Source organism: Bidens hawaiensis, unplaced genomic scaffold, assembly GCF_021521415.1.
Source record: "Bidens hawaiensis isolate Kalapana, Puna unplaced genomic scaffold, B.hawaiensis_p1.1 tig00015313_1, whole genome shotgun sequence".
Classification (NCBI taxonomy): Eukaryota; Viridiplantae; Streptophyta; class Magnoliopsida; order Asterales; family Asteraceae; genus Bidens; species Bidens hawaiensis.
The window spans coordinates 1-16,931 of record NW_027492365.1 but is presented as its reverse complement, the minus strand read 5'-3'; the positions used below and the strand labels follow the sequence as shown (position 1 = coordinate 16,931).

The window sequence follows — 16,931 nt, the reverse complement described above, 5'->3', positions numbered from 1 at the left end:
AAGTGAGTACTCTCTCTCTCAAAAAAAAAAGTTAATTCCAAAAACAAAAACAAAGTGAGTACGTGTCATATAACCCAACCATGGTTAAAGTCACTAACCCAGACCTTAGTTAGTCAAACCATATGAGTTATGTCAGTAGCAAGCAGAGGGTAATGGATTCGCGTTGGCATACTTGTTCCTTTTTAAAGACTCACTTCTAATCTTTCTTCCATTCATCTTCCATCATTCTCATTCTCTCTAACTCTCTCTCTCTATATATATATTCGCACAAGCGGTTGTGCGAATTTAATCTAATCCACAATGGTGATCAGACAATTTGCACTATGTGTATTGCTACTTGTTATACATTTGGTTTCCGTCAATGCGGTTTCCAGGTAATGTGTATCAACTAGTTATGGTTATAGTCCGCAGTTTGTTTTCTGCAATATTAATCAAAAGTTATATTATTTAACAAGTTGTGTGATTTACTGATTTGAAACAATGTACGTCGAATTTGCAGAGTGGATGAGGAAAACGAGTTACAGAGTTTAGTAGCTAACGCAACTACAACGAACAGGTTAGTTGGGATCGGTTTAGTATGAATTATGAAATGAACGTTTTGTTTTATAATGAGATATGTAGAACTGATTAATGAACTTGATTAATGATATTTGCGTTGATCATGATCGGTTATGTTGGATCCGCTTGGTTTCTTGATCGTTAACTTTCTTTGAATGTTGTATGAATCCATCGGATAGATGTTGGGATCTATGATCTATCTGATTGATCATTGATCGTACTAATCATGGTTGTAAAAATCGCGCATAAGCACTTATTAATCACTGATTAATCGCTAATCAGTACCAACCGACTAGTTGTTGATTAAATGCTATTGGTCAAAACTGAAAAATTATATATAAAAACTTGGAATATATATCTATTTGAAAAATTACATATAAATTCCAATCCGGTTAATCCTTATTAATCCTGATTAATCGCTAGTCCCCACGTCATCACCGGACTAGCGCCTGACGAATTCTAAAATACTGGTAAAATACGTACTTAATCCAGATCAAGATGCTAATATAAAATTTGCATTTGATACTTTTGGTTTTCTTGTGCTTGAGACTGTTGAGCTACTTAGTCGAGTCAAACGTGTCATGAATAGTAATTTTATAGCCCAAGATCTATGTATGTAATTTTTTAAAGACTTAATTTTGCTATTTAAATAAGGCTAGTGGTGCATTATTTTGCCCGTTTGTCTTCTATTTCAATGTAAAAAGTACGGTTGGATTCCTGACCCAAAAAAAATATCAACTTATTTGTAATGTAGACATTAAAATTTGATGTAATTCAGAATTCATCTTCTGTAAATCAATTCATAAATCTAGTTATAAATTCTTTTAACAATTTTCAGGACAATTGAAGAAATTGCAATGGAAAGGAATGCCAGAGCAGCTGATGAAGATCCAGAAAGAGTTGCATCCATGGTTAACATGTGAGTGGATTCTCTTAACAATTAATTAATTAATTACTCTATCCACATAGATCATGTATTTTAAACTGACATTTTGTCATTTAAATATTGATTAATAAAATAATATAAGTGAAAAAGGTCACATGATCGCTGAACAGCAACAAAACAATACCAGCATCATTCACCATCTTGTTGTTTGATCCTCTGTTCACAAAATAATTGAACGTGTTACTTTAGGACCTCCCATGTTCTTATGCTTTTGCATCTTTAACCAATTTACTAGCATTGTTATTTGCCAGAGTGGCCATGTGTCACATGACCCTCCTGTCTCATCTACTAAACTCTACCATTTATTATTCTATACCATTTTTTACTGTTTAATTGACACACGGTAGAGTAAAAATGTTAAATAAACACAAAAAGCTAACTAACAATATCTGAATCGTTGAGAAACTGACGGTTCGGTTATGATTTTTGATAACCGACTTTTACGGTTTGAAAATGATGTGTGTATAAATAATCAAACTAAGCGACGATAAAATCATTCATGTCTGAATTAGCCAGTTTACCAAACCATCTTTTCCAATAACTGGGTAACCAAATATTATATAACCGAAATTTAATTGTTATGAAAACCTAGAAACCGAATTATCAGGTAAACAAATTCGTCTCGGTTCATAACCAGACCAAACCGACTTACATCCACGCCTAATATAACCATGTTACTTAGAAAAAAAGAAAAAGATTATTTGCTGAATAATTTCGTGATTATAAATTATAATTTATTTGTTATACTATTTTATCAACAATATGATAATTCAAACAAATGGATAAATATTCTTTTTTTCCACATTGTACTTTCAATCACTTAACCATGTTTACATCTGCATGCATGGTACTACATTTGATCACTGAACCACTCACTGCAAAATGTGACATGATTATCGGCTTAAGCGAGTCCCAGAAACATGGACCCATACGGTCCAATGGTCAAGAACACGTCTGAAATACACTAGATCTGGTCCGGGTCTAGGTCCGTAACCGACACAACCATGTCCGTAATTAATGACTAGACTTTCCCCACCGACGATGCGTGGCTCATTTATTTTATTCCCATCTCTATTCATTTATTGGACACCTACACAATCATGTTGTTTCACTTTCCGTATAATCCGTATTCATTTTTCCGTAACTATTATTTTATTTGACCCACTGTCCGTGTTGTTGTTACCCAATGGTTTTTAATATTATACCAAAAACAAGGATAACCGGTACATATTTTAGGTCCCCTCTTATTAACTGTTCACTTGAAGCATTTATGACTTACAACAATATGGTTAGAATAATCGAATAATCAAAATAATTAAATCATATGGTTTGATTATGAATTTTTATTCTGTTATTGGTATGTTCACTGTAAGCTACGGGTGTTAGGGATACCACTCAACTTTTTGACGAAATGCAATTTTATGTATCGTATGCTATAACTTTAAGATCCGTCATTTTTATATAACAAAACTTTTTCTTGACATGCTTAAAATAAAATTGGAATACCCCTAAAATTTTCTTTTAGATCTGGCACTAGGAATATTTGTATAACTAACTAAATTAACTGAATTGGACATGGTCAAAATCAACTTCAATATATTTTATCTTTTTATTTTCTTTTATATATGAATGATATGTTGTACCTTGAAAAGGTTCATAAATTGAATAACATGTTTTTATCAAAAAGTTTGTATAACTTTTTTATAAAGATCACATTGGTTGTCTATTCCTTTTAATTTATTATTTTGTTTTTTAAAAGATTGCTAATATTTTATATGACTTAAAACAGAAATTGATTTATTAGCTGAAATTAATTTGGTAGTTGGTACTTGGTACCACTTATTCTAGAGTGGACGCTTAACCGATTATTAACCGAATTAATAATCAAAATTACTCTTAAAAATAAAATATCAACTATAGGTTTAGTTATAACCCATAATCAAAACAAAATGACCAATATCTACCCTTATATAGTTATATTATCAATTTTAGAAATTTAATTATTTGTTCAGATGTTAATCAATTTGGGAAATTGTCCAAAAGACTATAACTTTATAATTTTCTTTTTAAGTGTTTTTATTCTATCCTTTGTGGAAATACTAAAATTACAAGTATTCACATCTAATTTCAGGAGCATTAGGAACAGTACAGAAAGAAGAAAATTAGGATTTTTATCATGTGGGATCGGAAACCCAATGGACGATTGCTGGCGCTGCGACAGAAACTGGCAGCGCCACCGCAAGCGTCTGGCCAATTGTGCTATCGGATTCGGGCGCAACGCCATCGGTGGCCGTGACGGGCGTTACTACGTCGTCACCGACCCTAACGACGACGACCCGGTCAACCCCCGACCCGGGACCCTACGACACGCTGTCATCCAAGACCGACCGCTATGGATCATCTTCAAACGAGACATGGTCATAACCTTAAAACAAGAACTACTCATGAATAGTTTCAAAACAATCGATGCGCGTGGAGTCAACGTTCATATCGCGAACGGCGGGTGCATTACAATCCAATACATTACAAATGTTATTATTCATGGGTTGCATATTCATGACTGCAAACCGACTGGTAACGCTATGGTTCGAAGCTCACCGTCTCATTACGGGTGGAGAACAATGGCGGATGGTGATGCGATTTCTATATTCGGGTCGAGTCATATTTGGGTTGACCACAACTCGCTTTCGAATTGTGCTGATGGGCTTGTGGATGCTATTATGGGATCAACTGCAATTACAATTTCTAACAACTACTTTACCCACCACAATGAGGTAATTTTAAACTTATGATTACTTAACTTTAACCTGTTAAAAATAATATATGCTGATTGTATATTATTATGGTGGACTAACAGGTTATGCTATTGGGACATAGTGACACCTATGATAGAGACAAGAGTATGCAAGTGACTATTGCATATAACCATTTTGGTGAAGGTCTAGTACAAAGAATGCCAAGGTGAGTATGCATAACATTTATAAGAAACATTGACCCGACACCGAACCGGCCCGCCCATTTTACCACTTTGGCAAAATTACCCTTTTCCACACAAATATGTTTAGGCCCGCTGCTTATCAGTTATCCGACACGCATGTTTTACCACTTTGGCAAATGTCTAGAGTTAGTAATTTATGACATGTTAACACGACATGACTCATGAAGTAAACGGGTTTGGGTCATAATGGGGACACGTTAATGACACCATTAAAAATGTGTCTAAAACAGGTTCGGTCATGGGTCGATTTTCTGTTTTACATGTGGGTTTGAAATACTTGGGCCCAAAATAATGAAATTTGACTAAAACAACTGAACTAAACTTTTGTTAACCTTTTAATGAATTCGGTCACCCTATACTTGCAGGTGTAGGCACGGGTATTTCCACGTTGTAAATAACGACTACACACATTGGGAAATGTACGCTATCGGTGGCAGTGCGGATCCCACCATTAACAGCCAAGGAAACAGATACCTTGCTCCTGTTAACCCCAATGCTAAAGAGGTAACATTAAACACTAGTTAATCTTTTCACATTATATTTCATATAAACAATAAAACTAACTATGATTTAAATTGTGTAACAAATAACAGGTGACTCATAGAGTAATAACATCCGGAAGATGGAGACACTGGAACTGGAGATCAGAAGGTGACTTAATGTTAAACGGTGCATTCTTTACGCCATCTGGTAGTGGTGCCAGGAGGCAGCTACGCGCGTGCATCGAGCTTAAGTGCTAAACCGTCATTGTTCGTGGGCACGCTTACTTCAGGGTCCGGTGCACTTGCGTGCCGAAGAGGCAGACAGTGTTAAATAAAAAAGAAATAAGAATAGTAATTTAATCTCTCATCATTTTGAGAAATCCAGTTTTTGAAATGATTCTCTTTGGTTTTATTCTGTCTTTGTACCAAAATACTTGAGACGTGTATATTTTAATCTGTTTCGTTCGTGCCACATTGTTGTGATATGGGTTCTTATGTAGGACGAGAAATTTGGGTGTTCTTCGGGTGCTATGTAATTACTACTTGCTCGAGTTAAACCGATTGATACGACGTTTAGTGTCCCATGTAAACATGTTTGTTAACTTTGTATCAAGTGGATTATTCTGGTTATAAGAATTGATGATCATTTCATTGTACAAAAGTACTTGTCTATGTTTTTTTATAACCTTGAGAATATCTTTCAGAAAACTCGCGGGCCCCATCAATACCCTGCTAACTAATGAGATCAGATAACCTGTAGTTAGCCCTTGACAGATGGACTTCGTTAATAATAAAATATGGCTTAGCGCATCTGACAAACTCAATATCAACTAATGATTCTGTGTGTGGGGGAGGGGGGATATTTTATTAGTTTAGAAACCGATTAAACCGAAAACCAACAAAGCCAAACCATATAACCAATTCTGATTTCGGTTCGGGTAGTATCCAAAACTGAATACCCAAAATTTGGTTTATTAGGCTCAGTTCGACTCAGATTCCATAAGTACTTAGGGTGCCGCAAAACTCGACTCATATTGAAAAAAACGAGTAACCTAACTAGGACCACACCAAATACTTGAAGCAGACCAATCCTTTTAATTTTCAAAACGAAAACATCTTTGGATAATGTCAATATGCTATTTTTAGTCAAAGATAAATCGCATACATTTATTCTCTTTGGAATCAAATCAATGACCGTCTTGAATCAATTCGTTCACAAATATATCTCAAGCGTTTTTGAGCTTTTGAAAACCGTTTTATGAACGAATAATTGAGATATGAAAAGGGAAGTGTGGGCATGAATGGGAATATGCTTTAATCCCACATCGATGGTGGAGGATATAAAGGGTGTGAAAGTGGGCATATAATAGATAAGGGGTGGGCTTTAAACTTACATACCTGGACGGGGTCAAATAGGTGATCAGGCAGGCCCATGGCCTAGGCTGGTGACTTCCATTGCACATTAAAGGAAGGGTGCTAGCCTAAGGTCGACCCATGTGGTCGATCCTACGTCGTAATTTGTGGTAGCGGGGGTTTGCGTTTGTGCTACCCCTAACAAATCTCTTTACTTTTAAACCGTTTGTTTCTTTGGTTTTAAGAATTGATTTAGTTTAACACAGATTTTGTACCTATGCTTCGGGAGAATTATTGTTACTTCCTAGTTGTGGTAAACTTTGAATGTCATTTTAACTAGCAGTTTGCTGCAGTATTTTAAAAGTCGGCTGCCGCTTACCAGTCTGGTAAATAGAGTGAACGGTTTATTGTATGAACAGCCGGAATTACCGGTTTAAGCCCAAGGTGAAGTTTATTTTTAGACTTTGGACCAAAGACTTTTAGACTTTTAAAGGCCTGCCCATGAACTATTTACCTCCTGATTTTAAGTTTTAACTTAGCGGCCATTGATCACCAGTCTACCATCGAATCAAATTGCTCTCGATATTGCCATCGAGCAACTTTTAGATTATATTTCGATTATGGTTTAATTTTTTATTATGGAATATAGTATTTTTGGATTATTTTTAGTTGACGTTATAATTTTATAGAATTATAGCGTTAACTGGTCAACCCGGTTGAACCGGTTGCACCATTTCGAAGCCCAGCCTGGTACGGTTGATGATGAAAGTACTGGTTTTTAAGACATTGGTTAGAACTTAGCTGTGTCATTATCGAAACATGTCCCAGTTAAGCCAAAGGTTAGCTATCTATTAGGTTTATCAAATAGTTAAACTGACATGTTGAAATTATATTATTTTTAGAACTTTTATTGTAAGTGTATTGGTCTGCCTGTATAAATTTAATACAATCCAAAACGTGAAACACATCATGTTTCTTAAACATCTAAAAACAATGTGTAATAAGAAACACCTGATAGTTTTTATCATTTCATTTCATTGACTACTTTTTGATATAAAATTGATTTGAAGAAGAGATTAGAAAGTTTAATTTGATATTTGAAGAAAAAACATTAAATTGATATTTTATTTAAATGATTATTAATATTTATTTTGAAGACGCATTTAGACACTCTATTACTACTTGAGCTGTAAACGAGCCATGGTGCTCATTAGGCTTCAAGATTGCTTGTTAAAGTTTGAACCGACTAACGTTAAACGGGCCTTAGGTTCACTTATCGAGCTTAACTTGGTTCGAGGGCCTAAACAGGCCTTCATTATATTTACATAAAAGTAATTATTATTTACAAAATCATGACAACAGTCCATAAATAATAATAAAATATTATTATAAAGGTATATAAACAAACTAATAAAGTAATCGATAAATAATAATCAAGCATTGCGAGTGTGGTTCAAACTTGAAGAAACACTAACCGAACCCTGGGCAGATTACTGGTAACCTGGGGGTTGGAGAGATGTTTCCCACGAGGGGTTAGACCCTTGGAAGATGGTTCTTCTGATAACCTGCAAAACAGACACCGTGAGCTCGTCACTGAGAAGGGGGGGGTTCCTCCTTGTGACCACCCTCCGGCGTGAGAATCAGACTAGATTGCTCTTTAAATATAAAAGTATATTAAGAGATTGCTAGAGCAGATATCAGGTATATATGAATGATAATGTAATAAGATATCATAAGATGAGATGGTCATACCATTTGGGGTATTTATAGCCGAAGGTAGGTTTCCAAGGGGTTTAGCCGGCCCAACACGCTACCAACTGTAACCTATGCACGTGCCCTGCCTGTGAGTGGTGGATAGGTAGCGGCTGACACAGAGCAGGCGTGTCGTGCACTCTTCCTCTTCTGCCAACTACAGGCTAGGCACGTGGTATGGCAGGAGTTGGTGGGTAGGCGGCGGCTATTGGTCACAGTGCTGTGGCGTGCTGTCTGCCATGCTGCTGTCAGTGAGCTGTCGCATTCTTGGTCAGATCTTTTGTCTGTACCTCGTCAGGTATCACACAAAAGATCCTCCATACGGACTGGCTCATTTAGGCGGGAGTTTTCCCCCTCCCGCCTTTGTGCGGGATTGCTCCCGGCTTGGCTCATTCCTTCAGGTGACACTGAACGATTGAGAGCTAAGTGCCTTGTGCGTGTAGCCATGCTGCGCGGGTGGCCTTCCCTAATGGCTTGTATCCGAGGCTGCGGGGACAGGCGGAGTCCTTCACCATTGGGAGGCATTTCCTGCGGGACCAGCTTGCGTACTGCGCGTAAGGACGTCACGTCTTCTGAGCATGGTTGGTCCTGCGGATCCAGTTGGTCTCTGCGCAGACGTCCCTGTTTAAGGTGAGTCTTGCGGGTCTAACTGGGCTCTGCTGGGACCTACCTCTTCAAGTCCCCCCAGTCCAATGTTCTTCTCATGAGTGTTTAATGAAGTGAGGTGAACTTTTGGACTTGAGCAAAGGGTTTTGAAAAGGGTTTTGTAAGGTTTTCCATGGGGATTCTTTCCGCGGAAGTCCTTGTCACTTGCAGAAATGCCCGAGTTTCCTGCTTGGTCTTTGGGTATGATGCGGGTAGGTCTGTAACCTCCTCGCAAGTCAGGAGCATTGAGTCCAGTTGTATGTATTTTCCATGAGGTTTTGGTAGTTTTGAACATAGTGATCAATTATGTTAAGACCACCAATTCCATCCTGGAGCTTCAAACAACGTAGTTCTCGATGTTCCCGCTATGCGGGGATGCTATTTCCGTTTCCGCAAGCATTGCCCAGAAGATCCTTCTTGGTTTCAATTCCCAGCGGAGCGCTAGGTATGTGAAGGGTTTTGCCTTAACACTGTACCTGCGCTCGTCTTACGGTTACTTTACTCTCAAGGTATTCCTGCGTCAATTCCCTGCGGGTGCTAGGTATGTGAAGGGTTTTGCCTTTACACTGTACCCGCACCTGTCTTATAGTTACTTGGTTGCCGAGGTACTTGGCTTCAATTCCCTGCGGGTGCTAGGTATGTGAAGGGTTTTGCCTTAACACTGTACCCGTATCCGTCTTATGGTTACTTGTTCGCCAAGGTTTTCTTGGCTTCAATTCCCTGCGGGTGCTAGGTATGTGAAGGGTTTTGCCTTTACACTGTACCCGCATCCGTCTTATGGTTACTTGTTTGCCAAGGTTTTCTTGGCTTCAATTCCCTGCGGGTGCTAGGTATGTGAAGGGTTTTGCCTTAACACTGTACCCGCATCCGTCTTATGGTTACTTGTTCGCCAAGGTAAGGGGGTATTTTCCCGCTTCTTTTTAAATTTTGAATTTTGAAATTCGAAAGGTTGGTGAAAAGATAAGTCCAAACCTTGAAACGTCGTGCGACGGTTTTCTTCTGACTGTGTCAGGACGTGCAGGAAGTTATGGTGACGTGACAGAACATGGTCATTCCAGTCGCTTTTTCAGGCGCGTGGGAGCGATTTTTCGGGCGCGTGGCCGCGAATTTACTGGCACACGTCCTTTCAACAGCTGTTGCCAGCTTGCTTTTTGCCACGTGTCATAGTTTCATTGCACATTTGATTTCTCTCTCCTCCGCATTAAATTCACCGCATTAATTGCGATTACTATATAAAGGGGGAGAGGGTTATTTGCAATTCACACTTTCCACTTTCATCTCTTCTTTTCAAGTAATTTCCGGCGAATTTTTCTGTTCAGTAAAGCTTTACCCTGAAATCTCTTTTCGTCTTTCTTCCACCATGTCTTCTCATGATGCTGATGACCAGAAGACTGCTGGCGAATGCCAGTGCTCTCTTCCCGTCGATCTGTACCAGTATATCATCAGGAAGTTCATGCTCGAGTCTCTCGAGCCTGAGTTTCCTGAACCCCACCATACTGTGTACGATGCCCCTAGTGGCAAGATCGGGGTTTATGCTGCATTCTTTGTCTACGGGAACCTTAGGTTTCCGTTGACAAAGTTTGTGTACCGTGTCCTAGAGAGGCACGGTGTGCACCTGACAGAGGTGCACCCCATGGCCATTGCCAAGGTCCGGCACTTTGAGTGGGTGTGCCGGATACTGGGCCTTGAGCCCCTCGTTGATCGCCTGATGACCTTCTATACATGGAGGTGCATCCAAGGGTGGTACACTCTTACAACCCGTATCAAGGGTTTAAAGATCTGTACCACCGAGCGGAGTCTTCGCTCATGGAGAAGAGAGTTCTTCTTCATATCCGCTCGCGCCATCCCCATCGCCATGAAGTTCAAGAATGGCCAGGCGCTTCCGAACCCTTCCCCGCCCTCAACTACGAGGAGGCGGAATGGTTCTCGAAGATTTCCCGGGTCCAGTCCCCGGTTTTCCGTTTTCCGGAGTCGGCGATGGTGATGTTGGGGATGAGCCGGGTGTGGAAGGCGGCGAATGCGGATAAGGTTCCGATCGTCCTTGAATATGGTTCGAACTCTGTCCCTTATGGTACGTCTTGTTTCATTTTGCTGACTTCGATTTTTACTAACTTTCTTGTTGATTTCAGAGGGGAACGATCTTCAGTCGCTCCTGAACCCGCGGGAGGAAGATGGTCCCGCGCGGATGGGTACTCGTGCTCTGGACGAGAACGAGTTGCCCATCTTAGAGCAGACGCGGGTCGGTTCGTGGAGGTTTACCCGCCAGGCCAAGAGATCCTGAGCCACCGACGGCCAGGTAAGCCTATCTTCTACCCTGAACCTCTCAATGCTGTGCCTGCTGCTGGAGTTCATGACATTTCTTCTTCTGAGGAATCCGCAGAAGGTCCTCTACTGGTGCGGAAGAAAAAGGCTGCCGTCGGGAAGGGCAAGGAGAAGGTGGCCTCTACGGCCGACCCGGTAATCCTATCTGACTCGGAGTCAGATAATGCAGAGGTGGCGGGGAAGCCCGGTGGTGAGGAGACCACCGCTCCGGAGGCTGCAGGTGTTACCTCCGGGGAGGCAGCGACGACGACGGTTACCGGTGTCAAGAGGCCGACTCCATCGGGTTCGCCCCCGCTCGTCCGTGCGTTCAAGCTCAAGAAACCCCGTGAGTACCCCCATAATTCTTGTCTAGATTTGTTGTTTCAAATAAATTTTTCTAACACTTTTGCTTGTGCAGGTGTGGATGTTGACGCATTCCAGGGTGGAGTTGGAGCAAGTATTCCCCCGCCAATGACGGTAGGCTCGGTCAGCCTTCCCGAGGCGTCGACCCAGGCGTCTACGCCTGCTTCCGCTGGTTCCAGCCTTCCTGAGGCTGTTCCCGCTGAGAAGGTGTCTCCGCCGGCCGTGAGTGCAATTTTTACAGCATCTTTCACGGAGCCGGCGGTTACTGTTGCTGAGAAGGTGGCGCCAAACATGGCTACCACAGCGGCTGCCACTATACCTGCGCCACCGCCACCGACGGCCGGACCATCAGGTATGCGCCAGGCTTCCCGCCGATCTATGCCACCTTCCCGTCTGCCTGACCTGTTGGATGGATTTCCTTTAGGTTCAGGTGATGGGTTTGGCGGCTATCGGCCTGTTATTGACCCTACAGGTACGTAGGGTTCTTTTTCCCTTATATATTTTTATCATCTTTTCCTAACTGCCTTTGTTTCTTTTGCAGTGTCGGATTCCAATGAAGTGTATGTTCCAAGATGGAACATACGCCGAGGAACAACCCTTCGCACCCCTGTGGAGTGCGTGGACTGGGCTCGCCACGCTGCTCCTCATGGTGCGTTGGGGGAAGCCATGGCTAGCTACCAAGAGGGTAGGCTAACCAATGAGCTTCGGGTTCTCCAGGCCCGAACGCAGCCCCGCGTCGAGCTGCTTTGTCGTGAAAACGACAAGTTAAAAGCAGCTCGCGCCAAAGATATATCTGAAGCGCGGGCTCTTCGGGAGGAGAACCGGCAGTTGGCCGCTGCCGCAGCCGAGAAGGAGAAGGCATTCAAGGCCCTCGAGGTTGAAGTCCAGGCGCGACTCGAGGCCCGCTCCAAGGCTGCCCAAGCTGTGAATGAACAGCTTCGGCTGGCTAAGGAGGCTGCGCGAAACTCAACTGAGAGGGCTGCCAAGGCTGAAGCTGTTGCTGAGCCGCTTCGCGAAGAGAATGAGCAGCTTAAATGCAAATTAAAGGCTCTTCAGCATGCTCATGACGCCTTGGCAATGGAAGATGCCAAGAAGCTGCAGGAGATCCTTGACCAGAGGGGGGTGCTTGACCGCACTGAAAGGAAACTCAAAAGCGTCGAAGAGGCTGCCGCCAAGGAAGTTCAACTTGCCAACCTTGATAAAAACGGAGCCGAACGTGCTTACAAAGAAAGTCAAGCTACCCTCCAATGGCTGCTTCGAGAAGCGTTGCCTCAGGTATCTTTATCTTTTTCTTTACGCTTTCCGCTCGTAATTAGAGAATGTTCTAACTTGTATTCTTTTGTAGGTTGCGCGTCGGGTCCTTTCAGAGACCTCTTATGACGATGCGATGAGCGCAGCCCTCAACGCTTCTCATGAGGATGGGGAGAAGACTGGCTTCCTGCTTGGTCTAGGGTTTGCTGAGAGAGGCTTTCCGCCCTCCAACTTCCCTTTATTCAATGTTAATACTGAAGCTGCTTATGACCAAGCTGTGAACCAGTACGCTGCCTTCCCGCATCCAGTGGTGGAGAAGGTGAATGAGGCTGCTGCTGCTGATGATGGGCTAAACATCCTTAAGGCTTTCCTTGGGCAGCCACGCTCAGACGGTGCTGGTCCAAGCGGAGGTGGCCCTGAAGCCTGATCCTGAAGATCTCTTCCCACCGCTAGGATAGACTTTGCTTTGTATAGATTTCTTTTAGGCGGGTAGTTACCCGGCCACTGTTGTAATACATCATTGAAATATTAATCTTTTTGCGTATAAGACTGTTATTTCCTTCTTTGGGTTCCTTGCTTTATAAACTTATGACTTGCATGTTTAAATTAGCAATTTTCCAAGTGTTCAGAATAAGAACCTTTGAACGTGGTTGATAGTGGGTTAAAGTTTCGCTTCCTCCTTCGTGATTGTGCGGGTAGAACCGTCACTTGCACTTGGTAGGCTGGCTAAACTTTAACTTTTATCTAACCTGCGTGCTGGTTTTTCTTACTTTTTTAGGATAAGTTAACCTTTGAACGTGGTTGATAATAGGTGTGAAGTTTTGCTTCCTCTTTCGTGATTATGCGGGTAGAACCGTCACTTGCACTTAGTAGGATGGCAGAACTTTACCCTTATCTGACCTGCGTGTAGGTTTCTCATCTTTTGAGGATAAGTTAACCTTTGAACGTGGTTGATAATAGGTGTGAAGTTTTGCTTCCTCTTTCGTGATTGTGCGGGTAGAACCGTCACTTGCACTTAGTGGGATGGCAGAACTTTACCCTTATCTGACCTGCGTGTAGGTTTTTCTCATCTTTTTAAGAATTTTGTTTTGAACCGTTCGACGCGCGGTTGTCGATAGGTTAGTGTTCATTTTCCTTTCATGATTCATGCGGATAGACCGGCACTTTCATTTAATGGGATGAACTCTTTCAACTGACCTGCGTGAAGGTTTGCCACGTTATTGGGTTCGTGCGGGTAAGACCGCCTTCCCACGCAACGACTTCACGTAATGTGAATGTCGTCACCAGTGTTGGATAGTTTTAAACCGTTCGACGCGCGGTTGTTGACAGGTTATTATTCAGTTTCCTTAATGATTCATGCGGATAGACCGGCACTTTCATTTTTGGGTGCTGAACTTTTTCCCCTTCAACTGACCTGCGTGAAGGTTTGTCACGTTATTGGGTTCGTGCGGGTAGGACCGCCTTCCCATGCAATGACTTCACGTAATTATGCGGTGAAAACCGGCATATTAGTGTTCAGAAAAGTATAAATGTAAAATCATCAGCTTCGATATTCTTAAAGAGAATCATTTCCATTAGAAGTGGCTCTTGGCCTTCTCTTTACAAATTGGAATTGATTACATGCAAACTGTGTAATTGAACTCCCTTCCATGTTGGGATGGGAGTGCCATCGAGCCGATACGCACCTGGTTCGGGATCTCGTTCTTTACGCAGCATGTAGTCTCGATTTTGAAGCTGAAATTGGTTCGTGTTTTCCCCAGCTGGGGTTCTATACGCACTCGCCTGCCTAGCTTTTATTTCGCCACGAGGTGCGCGAGCGTCCCATCTCTGACGAATGTTTCGACCATGTCTTTTACGTCTATGCATTCTTCGGTGTTGTGGCCTTTTGTTCTGTGATAGTCACAGTACTTGCTCCGATCAGCATCGTGACGATGCCGGATTACTGGAGGCTTTGGCCATGGGAGCTCCTCAGTAGCAAATATGTCAGTGACGCTTTTGGTAAGTGGCGTCCACCTGGAGTTCCGGTGCGGCTTTACATTATCCCTTTCACCCAATCGGTGCTGTAAGCCGGATGAGGTGTCAAAGTTTACCCTTGACTGCCAAATGCCTTGCTTCCGTTTTTTGTTCAATCGGGCGGTGAGGACGTTGTCCTCTCTCGTCCTCTGGGTGTAAAGGTTTGTGTTCTGCGGAAGGTCTCTACCCAGTTGCTTCTCCGTTTCCGCATAGCGTTTGGCTGCTGTCATGATGCCATCCCATGTGGATGGCATTCCATCTTTACCCGTTAGGGTGCGGATAAGCTCTGGGTCTTGCGCGCCCTGGATGAAGGCTGCGCGAACAAGATCCTCGCTGATATTGCCCAAACTTAACTTCTTTGAGTTGAAGCGAGTGATGAAGTTTGGCAGAGATTCATCTTCTTCCCGTGTGCATTTGAGGATTGTCCATTGCTCCTCGGTATACTTTCGCTGCTGGCTGAAGTGTTGGCTAAACTTCTGCTGGAAGTCTGCCCAGTCGTAAATGTGGTTAACCGGTAAACGATCAAACCAAGCCCTAGCAGCCCCCACCAGCGTCATTTGGAACATGTAACACCACGTGGGTTCCGTCCAATTGCTAACGGTTGCCCCCGCTATGAACCTGTTCAAATGGTCGTCTGGATCAGATAGGCCGTCATATGTGCCTATGTTAGGCATTTGTTTAGCACTTTTCGGGGCAATTGCTTCAGCAATGTCCTTTGCAAATTTGGACGTTCCTGCATTTGTAACGTTTGGTCTGAACGTTTTAGAGAAGTCTCGTGGACTTCCATCTATGCTTTTTGGTTTGAAGGCTTGTCCAAAATGCCTTTTCGGTTGGGTTTCCGTTTCTTTACGCTTCCCTTTTGCCTTATGACGAGGGTTCGCGTCGGAGTCGGATTCCTCCGAGTCATCCTCCCAGTATTCGAATTCGTCGGCCTGTTGCACGGAACGCAAGCGTTCGTTCAACTCAGCCTGGAATTCCTTTTGTCGTGCCTCCGCCCATGCCTTGACTTCGTCGAGAGTCTGGCGGGGGAGTCTTCGTTTTTCAAACTGGGTATCGGTGGATCCCAGTAGGCGGTCATTTACTGCACTTGCCCCTGCTTTAGTAAGTGGGGTAGTGTTCGTAAAATTTACTTCACTTGCTCCGGCTTCGGTAGCCGGAGTAGTGTTTGTAAAAACTGTGTTGCCGGTATTCCCCCCAATAGCTGGGGTTGTGGTTACCGGAATTTCTCTAACCATCTTTTGTATAAAGTTTTGGAAAAACTGGAGAAAATTGTAGTTCTAGCTTTATGCACGGATGGCGCCAATGAAGAAACACTAACCGAACCCTGGGCAGATTACTGGTAACCTGGGGGTTGGAGAGATGTTTCCCACGAGGGGTTAGACCCTTGGAAGATGGTTCTTCTGATAACCTGCAAAACAGACACCGTGAGCTCGTCACTGAGAAGGGGGGGGTTCCTCCTTGTGACCACCCTCCGGCGTGAGAATCAGACTAGATTGCTCTTTAAATATAAAAGTATATTAAGAGATTGCTAGAGCAGATATCAGGTATATATGATGATAATGTAATAAGATATCATAAGATGAGATGGTCATACCATTTGGGGTATTTATAGCCGAAGGTAGGTTTCCAAGGGGTTTAGCCGGCCCAACACGCTACCAACTGTAACCTATGCACGTGCCCTGCCTGTGAGTGGTGGATAGGTAGCGGCTGACACAGAGCAGGCGTGTCGTGCACTCTTCCTCTTCTGCCAACTACAGGCTAGGCACGTGGTATGGCAGGAGTTGGTGGGTAGGCGGCGGCTATTGGTCACAGTGCTGTGGCGTGCTGTCTGCCATGCTGCTGTCAGTGAGCTGTCGCATTCTTGGTCAGATCTTTTGTCTGTACCTCGTCAGGTATCACACAAAAGATCCTCCATACGGACTGGCTCATTTAGGCGGGAGTTTTCCCCCTCCCGCCTTTGTGCGGGATTGCTCCCGGCTTGGCTCATTCCTTCAGGTGACACTGAACGATTGAGAGCTAAGTGCCTTGTGCGTGTAGCCATGCTGCGCGGGTGGCCTTCCCTAATGGCTTGTATCCGAGGCTGCGGGGACAGGCGGAGTCCTTCACCATTGGGAGGCATTTCCTGCGGGGACCAGCTTGCGTACTGCGCGTAAGGACGTCACGTCTCTGAGCATGGTTGGTCCTGCGGATCCAGTTGGTCTCTGCGCAGACGTCCCTGTTTAAGGTGAGTCTTGCGGGTCTAACTGGGCTCTGCTGGGACCTACCTCTT

At 43.2% G+C, this 16,931-nt stretch overlaps 1 non-coding gene and 1 pseudogene across 2 annotated transcripts; both read left to right on the top strand.

Annotated features, from left to right (window-relative positions):
• Positions 1-224: 224 nt before the first annotated feature.
• Positions 225-5,533, top strand: LOC143548891 (putative pectate lyase 8; annotated as a pseudogene). The gene is made up of 7 exons (XR_013138036.1): positions 225-374; positions 500-556; positions 1,397-1,477; positions 3,636-4,278; positions 4,362-4,465; positions 4,868-5,006; positions 5,096-5,533. The product of XR_013138036.1 is annotated as a putative pectate lyase 8 (transcript).
• An 841-nt stretch (positions 5,534-6,374) lies between these two features.
• LOC143548894 (U1 spliceosomal RNA) lies at positions 6,375-6,538 on the top strand. Its single transcript, XR_013138037.1, has one exon. It is a non-coding gene; the product is annotated as a U1 spliceosomal RNA (small nuclear RNA).
• The last annotated feature ends 10,393 nt before the right edge of the window (positions 6,539-16,931 follow it).